Below are 20,468 nucleotides of genomic sequence, written 5' to 3'. Positions count from 1 at the left end.
CACACAGGGAAGAAGGCAGTGTGACTATGGAGGCAGAGATTGGAGTGATACATCTGCAAGCCAATGAATGTCAAGGATTGCCAACAACTACCAGAGCAAGGAAGAGGCAAGGAAGGACTCTTTCCAGAGCCCTTAGAAAGAACATGACCCCACCAAAACCACCTTGATTTCTGACTTCTAACCTCCAGGACAGTAGGAGAATAAATTTCTGTTGTTTTAGCTAGTTTGTGGTAATTTGTTATAGTAGCCCTGGAAAACTAATGCAATATGCTGTGCTGAGTTACTTAATTTTGCATATTTCCCTATAGTTGGAAATTAGTTATTATTAGTATCCTCTGTCCCATGTTTCATGGGTTGGCACTTCAACTCCGTAATTAAAGAAGCAAATACGGTGTGTAAGAAGGAATGTAGAATTTAGGAATTATGACATATTAGATCTGATAAGTTTTTCAAGAGATCTTTATCCAATTTTAGTCTCTTCCATTATAAGGGGACATGGAAAACTCAGAGACACTTTAGGGCAACAAAAAAGGCAAATGGTCTGAAAAATAAGGTAGGTTAGTCACAGTATCTGAAAACTGAAAGGGACTGTAGTGATTATCCATTCCAGGGCTGGCATCTTAACAGCATGGTGCTGCCCCTTCTACAGCAGACATTGCTATTCAAACAGGATGCTGTTTAGCCCTGAGCCCAGACCTAGATGCATAATCCTCCTCATACAGTGCACCACTGTTAGAGCCAACCAATCAGAGCTAGTCCTAAGTAAAGCCTATCCAGCCTATTTGATTGGACTAGGGTCCAATCAAATCTTTTTGTTTACAGTTGAAAAAACTGAAGCCCAGGCGGAGAAAGGGAGTTGGATTCAAAGTAAGTTAAGGACTGGATATTAATGCCCAAATTCCAGTCTAATGCCTTTCTATTTCACCACAGTGTCTCCTCAAGCAGCAAGCAAAAAATTGAAATCTTTTTTTTTCTTTTTTGATTTTTGTTGTTGGGGAAAATGTACTAGGGGCATCAAAGGTTCTTTCAAAATCTAAAACAAATTCCATATGACTCCTTAATAGTAAGTATGTACAGGGGTCCCATAGGCATGTTAAATTCTTTAGGACACAGAAGTCAACGTGAGAGATTGGGTATAATTTTAGTGGGTAATAATTGTGGTGGTGATCAATGAAGGAAAGGAAAAGAATAAACTTTGTTGCTAGAGGGGCACAGGTTATGCTACTTTGGTTTCCTTATGCCACCATTGCACAATGTTTATTAAGTAAACCTTGTGCTCCATGACAGCAATATCAAAATGAGTAAAAGGACGGCCTTAACCTCAAGGAGGTCAAGATGTAAATAATGAATGGCACCATGATGAGATGAGTTTGGCAATGCATTTTTGGTGCTGGGACACAGCTAATAGACAGTACTTTATTATTTATAGAATTAGAATAATGTAAGGGAAGTTGGAAGCTAATTAGAGGTCGTTGATCTTTCCTCATAGTCAATGCAAAAATCCTCTTTACAGTATATCCTGCAAAAGATAAATTAGTCCATTTTCTCTTGACCTGATTGACTTAAAGTTTAAAATATATATACCTCTTAGTTTCATCCTTTGCATAGCAGTCAATGTGATCTATTTTAAAAAGGCATGACCCAAAAATTTTTCATCTAAAATCCTTTAGTGATGTCCTGTTTACTAAAATGAGACTTTGTAATAGCTACACTGGAGGCTAGAAGACAGTGGAGCTAAGCTTTCAAAATTCTGAGGTAATATATTTCAAACATAGAATTCTATACTTATATTAAAACTAAAGTGTGAAGACAAAAATATTTTCAGGAAGCTACTGAATGATGTGCTTCGCCAATACAAGCAAGTAAATGGAAAGGAAATATATATGGAATCCTGGGAAATATATGGAATCCTAGGTCCTGGGGGACCTACCACAAGAAGCAGCAGTGTGGATTTCCAGGATGATAGTGAAGGGAAACTTCCAGATAACAGCTGTGCAGAAGCCTATAAAGAGGAGGAGGAAGGCAGAGGGCTCTAAGAGCAATGTCTCTCAAGGAGCAATTAAGAAAATGTATCAAAGTGATATATTGCCATGTTTTAAAAACTATAATGGGGGGAATTTTATATATCTTGGGGACAGTTGGTGTGAATTAATGATACGTACATAGATAATGAAGCAAGTGAAAGAATGAGGCCATTAATAACTCAAAAGAAAACAAAATATTGTACAAGAAATTACATAATGCAAGCCAAGAAATAAACTTCACATATATAGCCAAATTATTTTTGGCAAGAGTGTCAAGAATGTTCAATGGGGAGAGGATAATCTTTCTAATAATTGGTGTTAGGAAAACTGGATATTCACAAGCAGAAGAATGAAAGCAGATCCTTGTCTTAAACCATAGAGGTAAAACTATAAAACTCTTAGATGAAAACATAGGTAAAAATCTTCATGACATTGGATTTGGCAGCAATTTCTTAGATGTAACACCAAAAGCACAGGCCAAAATAGATAAGTGGAATTAAATTAAAATGAAAAAAAAGTTTTGTGGATCAGAAGACACCACCAACAGAGTGAAAATGCAGCCCAGGGAATGGGAGAAAGTATTTGAAAATCAGATATGAAAAGGGATAAATATTCAGAATATATAAAGAACTCCTACAACTCAGCATGAAAAAAGAGAACAGTCTGATTAAAATATAGGCAAAGACTTGAATAGACATTTCTCCAGAAGAAGATATACGAATGACCAATAAACACATGAAAATATGCTCAGAATCACAAATGATTAGAGAAATGCAAATCAAAACCACAATGAGATATCACTTCACACCCATTATGAAAAAAAATTGTGGAAAAATTGAAACCATTGTGTATTGTTGGTAGAAATGTAAAGTGGTGCAGCCACTGTGGAAAACAGTATGGCAGTCCCTCAAAACATTAAATATTGAATTGCCATATCATCCATCAATTCCACTTCTGCATAAATACCCCAAAGAATTGAAAGCAGGGACTCAAAGAGATTTTTGTACACATTTTGTTTATCCATTCATCTGTGATAGACAGTTGGTTGCTTCTACCTTTTGGCTATTGTGAATAATGCTGCTATGCACAGGAATGTACAAATATATGAAAACATTTACAATACCAACTGGCCTCTTAGCCAAAAGATCTCTTTTTTTTTTTAACATCTTTATTGGAGTCTAATTGTTTTACAATGGTGTGTTAGTTTCTGCTTTATAACAAAGTGAATCAACTATACATGTACATATATCCCCATATCTCTTCCCTCTTGTGTCTCCCTCCCACCCTCCCTATCCCACCCCTCTAGGTGGTCACAAAGCACCAAGCTGATCTCCCTGTGCTATGCAGCTGGTTCCCACTAGCTATCTATTTTACATTTGGTAGTGTATATATGTCCATGCCACTCTCTCACTGCATCCCAGCTTACCCTTCCCCCTCCCCATATCCTCAAGTCCCTTCTCTACGTCTGCATCTTTATTCCTGTCCTGCCCCTAGGTTCTTCAGAACCATTTTTTTTCTTAGATTCCATACATATGTGTTAGCATACGGTACTTGTTTTTCTCTTTCTGACTTACTTCACTCTGTATGACAGACTCTAGGTCCATCCACCTCACTACAAATAACTCAATTTCGTTTCTTTTTATAGCTGAGTAATATTCCATTGTATGTATGTGCCACATCTTCTTTATCCATTCATCTGTAGATGGACACTTAGGTTGCTTCCATGTCCTGGCTATTGTAAATAGAGCTGCAGTGAACATTGTGGTACATGACTCTTTGAATTGTGGTTGTCTCAGGGTATATGCCCAGTAGTGGGATTGCTGGTTCATATGGTAGTTCTATTTTTAGTTTTCTAAGGAACCTCCATACTGTTCTCTACAGTGGCTGTATCAATTTACATTCCCACCAACTGTGCAAGAGGGCTCCACAGTGTGATGATCTCTTAATGTTTACATTCAGTGGGTCAGTTTTGATATAGGTAAGTTCATTCTGATAGGTTTTAAGTGCAAACCCATGGACTTTTTAGGAATTGTGACATCCAAATCAAATTTCTTTTGTCAAACTATGTGTAGCAAAAAGCTCTCCCTTCATTTATGGGCTGGTATCTAAGACTACTATCCCTGAGTAAGGCATCATTGTAATAATCAAATCTGGAAGAAGTTAGGTATCTTACATATATACCAAGTTCTGACCTGGCCCACACACTGAGTCATTTCTTTTCTATATATTACCTTTCTTATTTATCTCTTGGATTCTTCCTTTGAATGAAAAGTAACTTTAAAAATAGCATTCACATTGTAATATTGTAAAGAACTTGTAAACAACTCATTTTTTCCATCAGTGCACTAAATATAGAAATAAGTATTAACTTCTTGCTCCCTTCATACCACATATAAATAAGTGTTTCAATTTGCCCTTTTCATTTCACAGATTTTTAATTTTCTGTTTCATTTAAGGTCATTAAGGAATATTACTTAAAATGGGCAAAAAAGGCTATTTTTAATTTACTATGACACACACTTTTGCTGATTTACTGAATGAACTAAGGTTATCATAATGCATGGTCTGTGCTCCTTGATGCTTTTGGATTGCATTTCCATATGGATGCATTTTCCATTAGAAGTCCTCCTGGGCACACAGTGCCCCTATTAACTGAGTCATAGATTATATAACCTTCAGGAGAACTTACTAACCTGATATGGAAGTGCAGTGAGAGTTAGGATGAAAGATGAAGCCATTGCCAGTAATTTAGGACTTTCCAGGGCAAAGATCACTGTTCTTGTCTTTCTTCCAGTCTCCCAGACTACCACCTCAGAAGTCTAACTCTTGGTTGGTCAGTTTCCTCAGCAGCCCAGAGTCCACACCAGGTCATGCTGGGAAACCTGTATTCATGTAGTTTTATAGCTATATCCTGTGGAGCTGTGAAACCCAGAACATGGGTGTTTGGAATTGGGTATGAGCTTGAGACAGGAGGATGAACCCCTAGAATGCCTGGAAGGGACATTGAGAGGAGGAGGAAGGGGTTCTTTTCATCTTACTTCACAAAGCTGCTTATGGAACCCAGGCCATGTGTCTCTAAACCATCTCGTGTGTCATCTTCCCCTTCGCTTGCTAGTGGACAAGTTAATGATAACTGGTTATAGCCCAGACCCAGGGAAAGGCAGACACCACAGAACTGCTCTCTACATGCCAATTACCAACCCTTTTCCTCCTAGGTTTTCTACTATGGAGACTGGGAAAGCTAAATATTCACTCCTAATTTCTTTGACACTCAGGATACTAAGTGGAGAAGTTTTGGCCAATGAGACCTTAAAGGGAGCATATCCTGAGGGTGTTTGAAACAGCTTTGCTTTCCTAATGAAATGGATTAGAGGTAGTTGGCTCAGGCCTTTGCCCTTTTCCTTTGTCTTGGTTGTGTGGGTATCTGTGTGTGGTTGTGTATGTATGGCTGTGTGTATATGGCTGTGTGTGTCTTGACTGTGTAGGGCTAAAGGGAGGACTAAATAAATGTGAGATTCCTCTCACCTCCTGCCATTATTTCTCATTGCACCACCAGAACACCCAGCTGATGGTGAGCTAGGTATCACTGAAGGGTTGGGGCCCCATTAAAGGGAATTCACACAGAGAGGCATTGATACTGTCCAAAGAAAACATTCAAAGGGGAAGTTAAAGGCTTCACAGGTCCTCTCAGGGGCACACCCAAATTCCTGCCCTTGTTCACCTGACTTCAGATCTACCTCTCTCTGTGGGAACGAACCACTTTTTAAACCACTGGGCAAATCTCCCCTCACCCTGTAGGAAACCTCCCTGACCACAGGGGCTGTGCATGCTGGACCCACTTCTGCTTTGCAGTAAAACCGTTCCCCGTATTTGGGGATTTGGGATGGAATTAGGCTCTGCTGCTATAGCAGGAGAGTTTCTAACAACTTTTGATTTCCCAAGTCCTGCAGGAAATCTGCAAGTGAAGGATGGTGGGGAGGAGTTTTGGTGTTCCAAGTCTGTCCTTTTTAAGGTCTACCCCCAGTGTAAGTTACAGAGATGAATTTTTGTTTCCGATTTTCCAGCAACTAACTGTTTATTTGTATGTGCACATGAACATATACTGGTGCACATGAATGCACCCTTACACACACACACACACACACACACACACCACTACCATGATTCTCAGGGAAAGGACAGTATAAAGTCATAGGAGAATGAGGAAGTTTAGTCACCCTCAACCCCGTGTAGTTATTAGCAAGGTTCCTCTCTTACAGTGGACTTAGTATGTTAAGTTATTATGCAAAGTAAGATTAATTCCTTTTATTCATCTCTCTGCTTTCAAATAGTGCCCTTTGAAATGATAGGAAGGGGAAAAACCAGGCTCATTTCTGACCCATATCTGTCTTAATGGCTGTTTTTTTTAGCCAGGCAAAACTGAAGATTCGCGTCTGAAATGTCTTAGACAAAGTTATTTTCCTTCCTAGTCTTTGGCCCAAAGGGAGGGGAGTCTTTCTTCATGTAACATCATTTATTATTATTATTTTTGTTATTATTAAATATTATTATTAATTATCTGCTACACTGATATGTTATCTGGCCCTAACTTATTGTTTGTATGTTCTTTACTTCTTAGCTTAAATTTTAAAATAACCACTCAATAAAGCTCTCAGAGATGGTGCAGATGTCAAATAATATTGCCTGACTTTGCATGACAATATCTCATTTTATTCTCTAATTTAGTTTAATTCAAAACAGGGCTAATGTCTGTGAAATAGCCTATACAGAGACCAGCTGGGAACCTAACTGGCATCACAAGCTCCACTCAGATTAACATTTCAAAAATGACACCATATGGTAGAGAGCTTTGGATTTTATGACAAAGAAGCACAATAAATGCTGGACATGATAAACCAGCACAGGCTATGTTGAATTGAGCACCGGAGTGAAAGGTGCATAAGCGAGAATAATTTAACTGTCTCCTGCTTCCTTAGCAAGCTCCAGGCACAAGCTGTTTTTAGGCAGTATTTAAGCAGACATCTTTGTCATTTTACAGGATAGCTAGATGGCCTCTGATTTCAATGTGTTATTTTCGAATTATTATGATTGTTGAAACCATCCTCCAGGAAGCTATACTTACGTACCATAAAGGTTTGGTTGCAAAATCCAGACACACGTTCACTAAAATACACTAATGATGAAAAATCTGAAAGAGAAATTAAGGAAACACTCTGGTTTACCATTGCATCAGAAAGAATAAAATAACTAGGAATAAACCTACCTAAGGAGACAAAAGACCTGTATGCAGAAAACTGTAAGACACTGATGAAAGAAATTAAAGATGATTCAAACAGATGGAGAGATATACCATGCTCTTGGTTTGGAAGAATGAACACTGTGAAAATGACTATAGTACCCAAAGCAATCTACAGATTCAATGCAATCCCTATCAAACTACCAATGGCATTTTTCACAGAACTAGAACAAGAAATTGCACAATTTGTATGGAAACACAAAAGACCCCGAATAGCCAAAGCAATATGAGAAAGAAAAACTGGAGCTGGAGGAATCAGGCTCCCGGACTTCAGACTATACTACAAAGATACAGTAAGACAGTATGGTACTGGCACACAAACAGGAATATAGATCAATGGAACAGGATAGAAAGCCCAGAGGTAAACCCACGCACATATGGTCACCTTATTTTTGATAAAGGAGGCAAGAATATACAGTGGAAAAAAGACAGCCTCTTCAATAAGTGGTGCTGGGAAAACTGGGCAGCTACATGTAAAAGAATGAAATTAGAACACTCCCTAACACCATACACAAAAATAAACTCAAAATGTATTAAAGACCTAAATGTAAGGCTAGACACTATGAAACTCTTAGAGGAAGACATAGGCAGAACACTCTATGACATAAATCACAGCAAGATCCTTTTTGACCCACCTCCTAGAGAAATGGAAATAAAAACGAAAATAAACAAATGGGACCTAATAAAACTTAAAAGCTTTTGCATAGCAAAGGACAACATAAACAAGACGAAAAGACAATCCTCAGAATGGGAGAAAGTATTTGCAGATGAAGCATCTGACAAAGGATTAATCTCCAAAATTTACAAGTAGCTCATGCAGCTTAATATCAGAAAAACAAACAACCCAATCCAAAAATGGGCAGAAGACCTAAATAGACATTTCTCCAAAGAAGATGTACAGATTGCCAACAAACACATGAAAGGATGCTCAACATCACTAATCATTAGAGAAATGCAAATCAAAATTACAATGAGGTATCACCTCACACCAGTCAGAATGGCCACCATCAAAAAATCTACAAACAATAAATGCTGGAAAGGGTGTGGAGAAAAGGGAACCCTCTTGCACTGTTGGAATGTGAATTGGTACAGCCACTATGGAGAACAGTATGGAGGTTCCTTAAAAAACTAAAAGCAAACTACCAAATGACCCAGCAATCCCACTACTGGGCATATACCCTGAGAAAACCATCATTCAAAAAGATTCAAGTACCACAATGTTCACTGAAGCTTTATTTACAATAGCCAGGACATGGAAGCAACCTAAGTGTCCATTGACAGATGAATGGATAAAGAAGATGTCGCATATATATATACAATGGAATATTACTTAGCCATAAAAAGAAACGAAATTTCTTTGTTATTTGTAGTTATTTGTAGTGAGTTATTTGTAGTGAGGTGGATGGACCTAGAGTCTGTCATACAGAGTGAAGTAAGTCAGAAGGAGAAAAACAAGTACCGTATGCTAACACATATGTATGGAATCTAAGAAAAAAAAATGGTTCTGAAGAACCTAGGGGCAGGACAGGAATAAAGATGCAGACGTAGAGAATGGACTTGAGGATGTGGGGAGGGGGAAGGGTAAGCTGGGATGCAGTGAGAGAGTGGCATGGACATATATACACTACCAAATGTAAAATTGATAGCTAGTGGGAAGCAGCTGCATAGAAAGGGAGATCAGCTCAGTGCTTTGTGCCCACCTAGAGGGGTGAGATGGAGGGGTGGGAGGGAGACACAAGAGGGAGGAGATATGGCGATATATGTATACATATAGCTGATTCACTTTGTTATAAAGCAGAAACTAACACACCATTGTAAAGCAATTATACTCCAATAAAGATGTTAAAAAAAAGACCCAACACAGCCAAAAATAAATTAAAAGAAAAAAATAAATAAATTAAAAAAAATCAGTTGTATTAAGAAAAAAACCAAACTATGTTTTATTATACCAGATAAGTACACATCCAGATCCAGATCTAGATCTATCTGTATTCTGTATGTGTATCTCCCTATCTATCTTTGTATCTATACCTATATGGATATAGCAGTATAGTGCCATGTAGCTTATAGGTGAAGTTTTGCAGATGGTGAATCTTTAATTTGTAACACAGTTATATTTTGAATTAATTAAGTTAATAAGATCTGTTTTTGTTTCTTAATGAAAACCATAATGCATGTTTAAATTTCTCAGTCTGAGTGTTGTTTTTCAGTGACTTGTTCTCCCTCAAGGTTATCCTTGATGCTGATAGAACTTGGTTTTCCTGGAATCAAAATGTTGGGCGTTGATATGGGTGCTTCAGAGAGGGGAACCCAGCACAAAATATATTTTACATCTTATCCCAAATCCCTCTAGGGAATATTCTGCTCAAAGAAAAAGGACAGCTTTTTATCTGAACAGTCTTCCCCTGTTTTGCAAGTATAATTTACTCCTGAAAGGAAAACCTTAAAGGGGTAAATCATTGTAATTCAAAAATGTGATTGCCAAAAATTTAAATGGGGAAAATTTCATGTTTTGTTTTAAATTTTTGGTTTGAAATAATTACAGATTGACAGGAAGTTGCCCAAAAATGTACAGGGAGGTCCTGCTTACCCTTCACCCAGTTTTCCCTGATGGTAACCTTTTGCACAGCTTAAATATAATACTGAAACGAGGAACTTGACATTGGTACAATCCAGACACTTGTATTCATATGTATGTGTAGTTGTATTTAATTTTATCACGTGTATATCTGTGTAACAACCACCACAATCCAGGTTCAAGAGTGTTCCATGACCATTAGGCTCCCTCATGTTATCTCCTAGTCACCACATATCACCCTGTCTCTACCATCCCTAACTCCTGACAACCATGAATCTGTTTTCCATTTCTATAATTTGGTTATTTCAAAAGTGTTTTATAAATGGAATAACTCACTGTGTATTTGAGAATTGGCTTTTTTCCCCACTCAGCCTAATTTCCATGAGATCCATTCCAAATTGTCCCATGCATCAATTGTTTGTTCCTTTTTACTACTAGGTACTATTCCATGGTAGGATGTGTTACAGTTGGTTTAACCATTCACCCTTTGAAGGACATTTGGATTATTTCCTGTTTTTGTCTGTTATGAATAAAGCTGTTAGGAACATTCATGTATAGGTCCTTGTGTGAACATAGGTTTTCATTTCTATGGGATGAATGTCCAATAGTGCAATTGTTGGGTCATATGATAAGTGCATGTGTAGTTTTTAATTTTGTAGGAAACTGCCAGACATTTTTCCAGAGTGGCTGTATCGTTTTACATTCCCACAGGCAATGCAGAGTGATCCAATTTCTCTGCACCCTTGGTAACATTTGATGTTATCAGTCATTTTTTATTTTAGCTATTCTGATGGGTGTATACTAATATCTCCTTTTGGTTTTAATTTGCATATTCCTAGTTGCTAATGAAGTTAACATATTTATCATTTGTATATCTTCAATGAAATGTATGTTGATGTCTTTTGCTCATTTTCTAATTGGATCTTTTTTTTTTTAATTGTTGAGTTTGAGAGTTCTTTCTGTATTTTAGATACTGATCCTTTGATAGGTATTTGTAGTTTGCAGATATTTTCTCTTGGTCGTATTCTTAGCTTATTCTTATCCTCTTCACAGGGTCTTTTGCAGAAGAAACATTTTAAATTTTAGAGTCCAATTTATCAATTTTTCCTTTTATGGATTGCTTTTTTTTTTTGCTGTATGTGGGCCTCTCACTGTTGTGGCCTCTCCCGTTGCGGAGCACAGGCTCCGGGCGCGCAGGCCCAGCCGCGCCGCGGCATGTGGGATCTTCCCGGACCGGGGCACGAACCCGTGTCCCCTGCATCGGCAGGCAGACTCTCAACCACTGCGCCACCAGGGAAGCCCATGGATTGCATTTTTGATGTCAAGTCTGAGAACTCTGCTTAACTCTAAATCCTGAAGATTTTCTCATGTTTTTTTTTTTCCTTAAAGTTTTATAGTTTTACATTTTACAGTTAAGTTCATGATCCATTTTGTGTTAATTTTTCACATAAGTTAATTTTTCTTCATGAGTTATGAAGTTTAGGTGTAGCTTCTTCCCTTCCTCCTTTCCTTCCTCCCTTCCTTCTTTCCTTCCTTCCTTCCTTCCTTCCTTCCTTCCTTCCTCCCTCCCTCCCTCCCTCCTTCCCTCCCTCCCTCCCTTCCTTCCTTCCTTTTCCTCCTCATCCTCCTTTTTCTCTTCTCTCCTCCTCCTCTCTCTCTCCCAGATGTCCAATTGCTCTAGTACCATTTGTTGAAAATGCTATCCTTTCTCCACTGAACTGCTTTTGCACCTTTGTCAAAAATCAATTGGGCATATTTATATGGGTCATTCTGGTTCTCTCTTATGTTCCATTGATCTATATGTCTTTCCCTCCACTAGTACCAACTGTCTGAATTACTGCATCTAGTAGTGTGCCTTAGTATTGGGTAGAGTGACTCCACTCATTTTATTCACTTTTTTCAAAATTGTTTTAGCTATTTTAATTTCTTTTGGTCTTTCCATATAAATTTTAGAATAAGCTGTTTTACGTCTATAAAAAACCTGGCTGGGGTTTTGATAGAAATTCTCCTAAATCTATAGGTCAATTTGGGGAGAACTGCTATCTTTACTATGTTGAGTTTTCCAATGTATGGTACATTTCTCTAGATTTTCTTTTAAATCAGCATTTTACAATGTTCAGCATTCAGATCCTTGTACATGTTTTCTTAGGTCATATGTTTTTGAGCCCTCACATGAACATTTACTTAGACTAAAACAACACAATATTCCATTAAATTGGGCACAGTTTTTAATAGTTGTTAAAATAAGTTGTCATAATGGACCCTGTCAAGGTTTTTTCCCTTCATTAATTAGAAAATAGCTGTTCCTTTGCTCTTGTTAGGCAATTTTTACCCCTTATCATAGTATACTTAAGACTACACTCAAACACAAAGCATCCCAGTTCTGCCACTTACTAACTCTATAATCTTGACTAAGATAATGAATTTGTGCTTCAGATTCCGCATCAGATAAAGGAATAATAATAATACCTAATACCTACCTCTTAGGATGTGCGAGGATTAACCAATTAACATGTGCACAGTGCTTGGCATAAGTGCCTCGCACATTGTTAGTGCTCAGAAGGCTATATATAAGTATTACTATTACAACATAATACTATGACTCAAACTTTACCACAAAACAAGTAAACTTTTAACAATAATAAACACAATTCAAAGACAAAGGAAAGCAATGAAAACAAGGCAAATTATGTCACATTCACTAAACATGTTGACATCATAGATGGCCTGAGATTATTTCTGCTGCTATAAATTAGCAAAACCAAAGTTTCCTGAGGGGAGAATTTGCTGCAGTACAAGCTAACTACATATGCAAGGGTGACTACATGTGGCTCAGGAGGTGAAGGAAATCCAAACTGGCCCCTGTTAATGGGAAGAAATGCCTCAGAAGCCAAAGGAAGGAGTATTATATAAAACGCTTCATAAATGTGAATTCTCATAACCTGAACAGGCACATTTTGGATTATAACTATATTTATAGATCACTTCACTTGGTACTTACAAAACTGATTTCAAGCTTTAAATATCCCCTCCTCTATCATTTTTACTTTTGAATTATGGTTCTTGAATACGATTATTAGCTTCCTTGGAAGTAGTTACTAAGAAACATGTAGAATTCTAAGAACTTTGGGAGCTTTGTTGCTTCACTGATGTTGAAGTGTCTACAAATGAATGCCCTCTCTTTTCTGTTAAGTCCTAGCTTGAAGTCCTAGGTGATCTTTCTCCTCTCAATAGCACAGTCAGGACTTCCCTAACCCTTAAACCCTGATTTATTTTTATTAAGTCTTCATTGTCACACTGACATAGCACCTACCCAGCTTGAACAATAGCTTTTCTGAGAGTCTCCTACATACTTTTATACATCAATTTATCATCTCTTTAATACTCAGGAAAGAAAAACACCCAATTCTCCATGGTCTGGTATCCCTCCTTAACATTCATTATAGCAAACCACCCCATGTCCTGCCAAAAGGGTTTAAATTGATTCCTGCCTGTATGTCCCAGCTGGGGCTCCTGGCTTCATGTCCGTCCCCAGGCCTAGAGATTAGCTGGATGTATTTTGAATACAGCTGTAGACCTTTTTAAAGAGCATAAACCAAAATGAGTTCATAATCCCTGGAATGCATGCTCTATGTAGGCTTTTCATTTGTTTTTGGAGAAACCCCAGAGCTGGCAAATTCAGATAGAGTTTCACTGGCCTCGACCCTGATGCATCCACGAGGGGATTTTTGTTTCTTTGTCTGTCTGCTGGGCTCTCTATTGCCTTTGTGACATTTTGGTTATATTTCTGCCTATTACAGAACAAGAGAAAGGTACGTATTCTTGGTGGAAAGGCTTTAGATTCAGAATAGATACACCTCACATGTGCTAATAGAAGTTTGTTAAAATAGAGAACATGATGTAAGATGCCTCTATTTGGGCACATGCGGTACTTAGGATGAGCAGTAGGTTTAAGACACAAGGACAGATGATTGAGTTTTAGTGGAAGGAGCATGTGACATGAAATTATTAAGACGTGACCTATTTTGTTTTGTTAATACACAGAATATTGGTGATATTGGTGTAACAAAATACATTTGTTCTCACAACATTTATTATAGGTTTAATATATCAATAAAATAAACACTTTAAATCTCATTAGCTTGGTAAGGATTTAAAAACATACTTCCAAAATAGTGCAAAGAGCTCAAAAATGGAATTGATTTATAATTAAGCAGTAGTAGTCTATATGTGACAGATATTAATGATTCTCTCATAAAACGTGCTTCATCTTACTTTGGCAGGCATAAAAATTCTATATGGAATTCTAAACTTACAGAGTTCTTTTTATATAATCTGGATTGTGGCTACCCAGAGGCTATAATATGTTTCATCTCCCCCGCTTTCCTTTCTCTATCAAAAATAAACAAAAAATGAGGAAAATGGTACTGCTTTTGAAAGCTTAGTATTTAAGTTTAGTACCTTATGGATCTGAGCAGACTTGGGTCAATGTGAAAAGAGAGTTAGAACCATATTCGGGCTGGTGAGACAGCTATGATCCGAGGGGGAAAAAGTCTGAGTGCATCAGAATGCATCTGGCCAGCCATGGAGTTACAGAAGGAGAACTAGGGTCAGTGTAGGCAGGGCCCATCCAACCTCATCAAGGAGAAGAGGTATCTCTAGTGCACTCAAGCATTATGTTTTCCTTCATAGGACTCACCCAGTATTACACGAACAGGTCTTAATCTTCCTTTCTTGAGAGTCATTTCTTGAGATACCTTGTCCCTCATTTCTAATTCTGCAGTTTTCCAGCAACCTTCAGATAACTTGGCATCCTGCATAAACCATTCATTTACAGGGAATGAATGTGCCGACTGTATGACCATTCAGTTTCCTTGAGAGATGTGTCCCTGACTGTAAGTTGATGACTCCACATTCTACTTATAATTTGATAGTTAAATTAATTAAATTAAATAGATACGTATTGATCACCTGCTATGTGCCTATCTTGCTTATTGGGAAGGAAAATGATACTTTGTAGATGTGAACAATTTAGTCTGCTTAAGAGCAGAATTTCTTATTGTGAGTTAATAAATGGGCATTGTGCTGTGTGTGTGTGTGTATTCAAGTATCTGTGTGTTTGCTTAATCTTTTGAGACTGTTCCTGTGAGATAGAGTCCCTCTTTTTTTTTTTTTAATAAATTTATTTTTTGGCTGTGTTGGGTCTTCGTTTCTGTGTGAGGGCTTTCTCTAGTTGTGGCAAGTGGGGACCACTCTTTATCGCGGTGTGCGGGCCTCTCACTATCGCGGCCTCTCTTGTTGTGGAGCACAGGCTCCAGACGCGCAGGCTCAGTAGTTGTGGCTCATGGGCCTAGTTGCTCTGCGGCATGTGGGATCTTCCCAGACCAGGGCTCGAACCCGTGTCCCCTGCATTGGCTGGCACATTCTCTGTGCCACCAGGGAAGCCCTAGAGTCCCTCTTGATAGGACTGGGATAGCATCTCAGGGTTCTGAGCCTGTAAGTTGATTAACCACAGTACACCTTCCATTTTGAGTTATCCAAGCAGCCTGCAAGAGAACTGTGCCTTTATGTGCTCCTTGTAGCACAATATCTGGACTTACTAGGAACTCTGTGCCAGCAAACTGGTCCTTCTTCGATGCCTAAGAGAACAAGCTGACATAGGGTGAGGGTTGCTGAAGAAGTCTTTCTTCTCTGTTCAGCAGTCCTGGCCTACAGTATCAGACATAGCAGTAGTGGAGGATTCTCTTATTTGAGTACGATACTCAAGTAGATCACAGGACAAATTCCTAATCAATGGGCAGGTAGCAGGTAACAGACTAGGATTCCCTTGCAATTTTTTTTCCACATCACATTTACCTTAATATTGAAGGATTGTTCATTTGTCATAACATGGCAAATCCTTCATCCTTCTTGCTCCCTCTAAAAAAATAGGTGTCAGTCCTAAGGCAAAGGAAACAAAGGCAAAAATAAATAAATGGACCTAATTAAACTTAAAAGCTTTTGCAAAGCAAAAAAAAAAAAAAATTAACAAAACGAAAAGACAACCTTCTGAATGGGAGAAAATATTTGCAAATGGTATGACCAATAAGGGATTAATATCCAAAATATACAAATAGCTCATATAACTCAATATCAAAAAGACAACATGATTAAAAATGGGCAGAACATTTTTCCAAAAAAATAGACATTTTTCCAAAAAAAGACATATAGATGGCCAAAAGGCACATAAAAAGATACTCAACATCACTAATCATCAGAGAAATGCAAATCAAAATTACAATGAGTTATTATCTCATACCTGTGAGAATTCTGTCATCAAAAAGACCACAAATAACAAATGTTGGTGAGGATGTGGAAAAAAGGGAATCCTCATACACTGTTGGTGGGCACATAAATTGGTGTATCCACTATGGAAAACAATATTGAGGCTCCTCAAAAAACTAAAAATAGAACTATTATATGATCCAGCAATTCCATTTCTGGGTATATATCCAAAGAAAACAAAAACACTAATTTGAAAAGAAACATGCACCACAATGTTCATAGCAGCATATTTACAATAGCCAAGATATGGAAGCATCCTAAGTGTCCATTGACAGATGAATAAAGAAGATGTGGTACATATAAACAATGGAATACTACTCAGCTGTGAAAAAGAATGATATTTTGCTATTTGCAACAACATTGATGGACCTAGAGGGAATTATGCTTAGTGAAATAAGTCAAAGACAAATACTGTATGATATCACTTATATGTGGAATCTAAAAAATAAAACAAAGGAATGAATATAACAAAACGGAAACTGACCCACAGATATAGAGAACAAACTAGTGGTTACCAGTGGGGAGATGTAAGTGGGTAGGGGCAAGGTAGGGGTGGGGTATTAAGAGGTAAAAACTGCTATATAGAAAATAAATGAGCTATAAGGATAGCACTGCACAGGAAACATAGCTAATATTTTATAATAACTATAAATGGAGTATAATCTATAAAAATTCTGAATCCCTATGTTGTATACCTGAAACTAATATAATATATATCAACTATACCTTAATAAAAAATATTAAAAATGAAAAAAAATTGGAGTCAGTTTCCTCAACAACAGCTCCTGATGGGAATGTTGAAAGTCATCTTTAGGCGTTCCATATTTTCCACCAGTGAGTTAGGAGAGTGAGTACTTGGTTCAATTTTGCCATAGTCTTTCTTGTGATCCAGATGAAGTTGGGCCTCAGTTTTCTCATTTTTGAGAGAGCATTGGGATAGATAACAATGATCCTCAGATTATTTGTAACGGCATAATTCTTTCCATAAAAATATCTTGCTTAGAATCCCGGTTCATAAAACAGACAAATGGGGAGCTGTGCAGGTGGTAGCAGGGGCAGAGGGGCTCTGAGGCCTGCTGGCTTGCCTATTCCCTGCCTCCCTAACCTACATGATTCTTCTCAAGTCTGCTCCATGGAAAGGCTTTAGTCCAGTTTGAAAACTGCTGTACTAGGTGGCCTCTGAAGTGCTTCTCACATATTAAGCTCTAAAAGTCTAGCTACAGTATTGCTTCCTTTTAATTTTCCAGGTATCATGTCAGGCTATGTCTGTCTGCCCAGGCATTCATCCACTATCTGTATGTGTGTATGCATGTATGTAAGTGTGTATGTATGTTTGTATCTATGATTAAGAAAATAGTTCTGAAATCAGAATGCCTGGGTTTGTGGTCTCATTCTACCACTTTACTGGCTGTGTGACCTAAAATAAGCTAATTAACCTCTCTGTGCTTCAGTCCTCAGCTGTGGAAAGGTGGGAGGGGAGAATATTATCTATCCAAGTATTGCTGCAGGAAAGTCTTTCCTGTCTCCATGTTAATGTACTTCCCACTTTACACCTTGACCACAGCTTAGTTTCCTCATTGACTCTATGTGATTCTCTTCTGAACCATCTGACAAATTGTCAAGAGTCTAACATTCCATTTTATTGTTCCACTCTAAGTTAAAGTGACCTGCCCCAACCTCCTTTCCTGTCACCACGTGTGGGATTGCACATGACAACCAACCATGAGCTGAACAGGTTTTAAATGCATCATATACTATCAAACTAATGTTCCCATTTGAAAGCTTGAGAGGCTGGCAGTTTCCATAAGAAGCCCACACTAAGCCCCTCTACATCCTTCATTCATTCTCTTATATTAGTTGTGCCATTAAATTTGAGGCCAAGTCCAGCTTTTATCATTGCCTTCCAAGGGGGAGAACTCCAACCATAAGAAACACATTTGGTAGTCTCAGAACTGTGTGAACTGTTTTTCGTGCCTCTCCAAAGGATATTTTTTCTTTTTGAAACAAGCAGGGCAGTGCTTTGGATAACAGCTCATTGGACAGATATGATGAATAAACATACATTTTAAGGTGTAAAAATAGTTCTATTTTTCATCTTCTGTAGTTAGTATTGGCAAAATAAATTAGAAATTACTAAAAAAAATTTGAGGCCAAGTCCACATCTCACATATGGCATCTGACCACTGCACTCCATAACCACAGTCAGTGTGGTCTATCCACTGCCCAGCAGACTGCATTTGTGATTCTTTGTTTTGCAGGATCTCTCCTGCTCTCTACCTACTAGCATCAACTCATATTTCTCATTTGTGAGGCCTTTCTTATGTGACCACTGCAGGCTTCATTGAGCTCTCTCTTCCCCTCTGAATTTTTACGAATGGTAAATTGAGTAGCACACACTGATTACAATGGGACTTTCATGACTCATTCCATATTAAAGATGTTCTGACTTCTCCATCCCCTTTTGCCTGGAAGAATGTCAGAGGATAATCACTGTCTCATTTCTGTTTGCTTGTGTCATGGGTAGATAGATCCATTCCGCCAGGTATCAGTGCTAGTAGTTTTATCAGGGACCTGACTATATCTCATGGTTACTTTGTATCCTCACAATTTTCATGCTCCACATGGGGTGGAAACGCTATACATACTTGCTGATTGACTAATGGGTTAATTCTAGGACATACCCATGCTTAACCTGAAACCATCATGTGGAACACACAATCAATTCCAGAATTATAGGGAAAAGTTAAGTTACTGTTATCCTGGGATACACAACACATGTTTCAGGATAGAGTAAAGCTCACTTTCAAATAGCAATAATTATAGCTAATGTTTATGGAGTGCTAATTAAGCACATATGGCCCAGCACTATTCTAGACCTCTTTACTTGTGAGGTAGGTACCATTCTTATTCCTCTTTTATAGACAAGGAAACTGAGGCACAGTTTCTATTAATTGTAGAATCAGAGTTTGAACTAATCTGGCTCTAATGAATCCTGCTCTATTAATATGGTACTTAAGTACGGCATTAATACCTTCAGGTCGTTGGAACATCATGTCTTACAGCAATTAGAAGCGGCACTGAAAAGGTCTTTAAGAAGTCTGCACAAGGTTTCGCCGATAGATTTGGCAATGACTAAGTCAAATGCCAATTTTCACATTTCCCACTTGTGAAAAAGACTGAACATCACTATTTGTTTTTAATTCACTTGTTTCATTAAACTGAGAGTTGAGTATTTTAATTTATCCTGCAACTTATGCCTCCCCTAAAAAGAAAACATGAACTTAAAAACCTCATATAACTCAGGCATCAACTTTACCCTCTGAAACTGCTCTTTCCCCCTAGAACCTTCCTTTGTGAATAGAACCACCTTCTAATCCATCCTGATATTCTCAAATCTACTCTTTTCCTCACTTTCCACACCCAGTCACATCCAACACTGCGTTCCACCCTACACCTCGTAAACAGCCCTCAGGTTTGTCCTCCCCTCACTACCCCTACTGCCCTTGCACAGCTCCAGTCCACCCTCTATGACCAATACCATGACCTTCTAAACTGCATGTTGACTGAGGTGTTTGAGCATCTCAGGGTAGTAAGGTGCAAAGAAAGTGGGCTTCCTCCTGAACCAGGTTTCACCACTTAGCTTTGTGGCCTTGAGAAGGACCCATAGCCTCTCTAAGACCAAGTTTTCTCTTCTGTATGATGCAAGCCATATCTACCTTGTAAAAGGATTGCTATAAGAATTACAGATAAGGCATCCAAAGTGCCTAGTCCTAAATGGGGCTGTATGCATAGTTCAATGCTTTATTACTTTAATTATTTTCTTATCTGTAAAAAAAGGCAATAAGCCTCTGAGTTACTTTGAAGATTAAATGAGAGAAAATGTAAGGCACCAAACACAGTTACTGTTTCCTTTCATTTCCTTTTAATGGTTCCCCATCCCCAAGACAAAATACAGCCACTGCCACTTTCCCAATTTCATCTTCTGCTACTTCTCCTTTAGCATAATGAATTTTGTTTTGTATTTTTTTTTTTGGCCATGCCACGTGGCATGCAGGATCTTCCCCGACCAGTGATCAAACTGGTGTCCCCTGCATTTGGGAGCACAGTCTTTTTTTAATTAAATTTATTTTTTTTTGATCACTTTTCTTTTTCTTTTGTACAGCAAGTTCTTATTAGTCACCCATTTTATACACATCAGTGTATACATGTCAATCCCAATCGCCCAATTCATCACACCACCACCACC

The sequence above is a fragment of the Phocoena phocoena genome, chromosome 7, assembly GCF_963924675.1.
Source record: "Phocoena phocoena chromosome 7, mPhoPho1.1, whole genome shotgun sequence".
In the NCBI taxonomy this organism is placed as follows: Eukaryota; Metazoa; Chordata; class Mammalia; order Artiodactyla; family Phocoenidae; genus Phocoena; species Phocoena phocoena.
The sequence above is the reverse complement of the archived record's forward strand: the minus strand, read 5'-3'. Positions refer to the sequence as shown.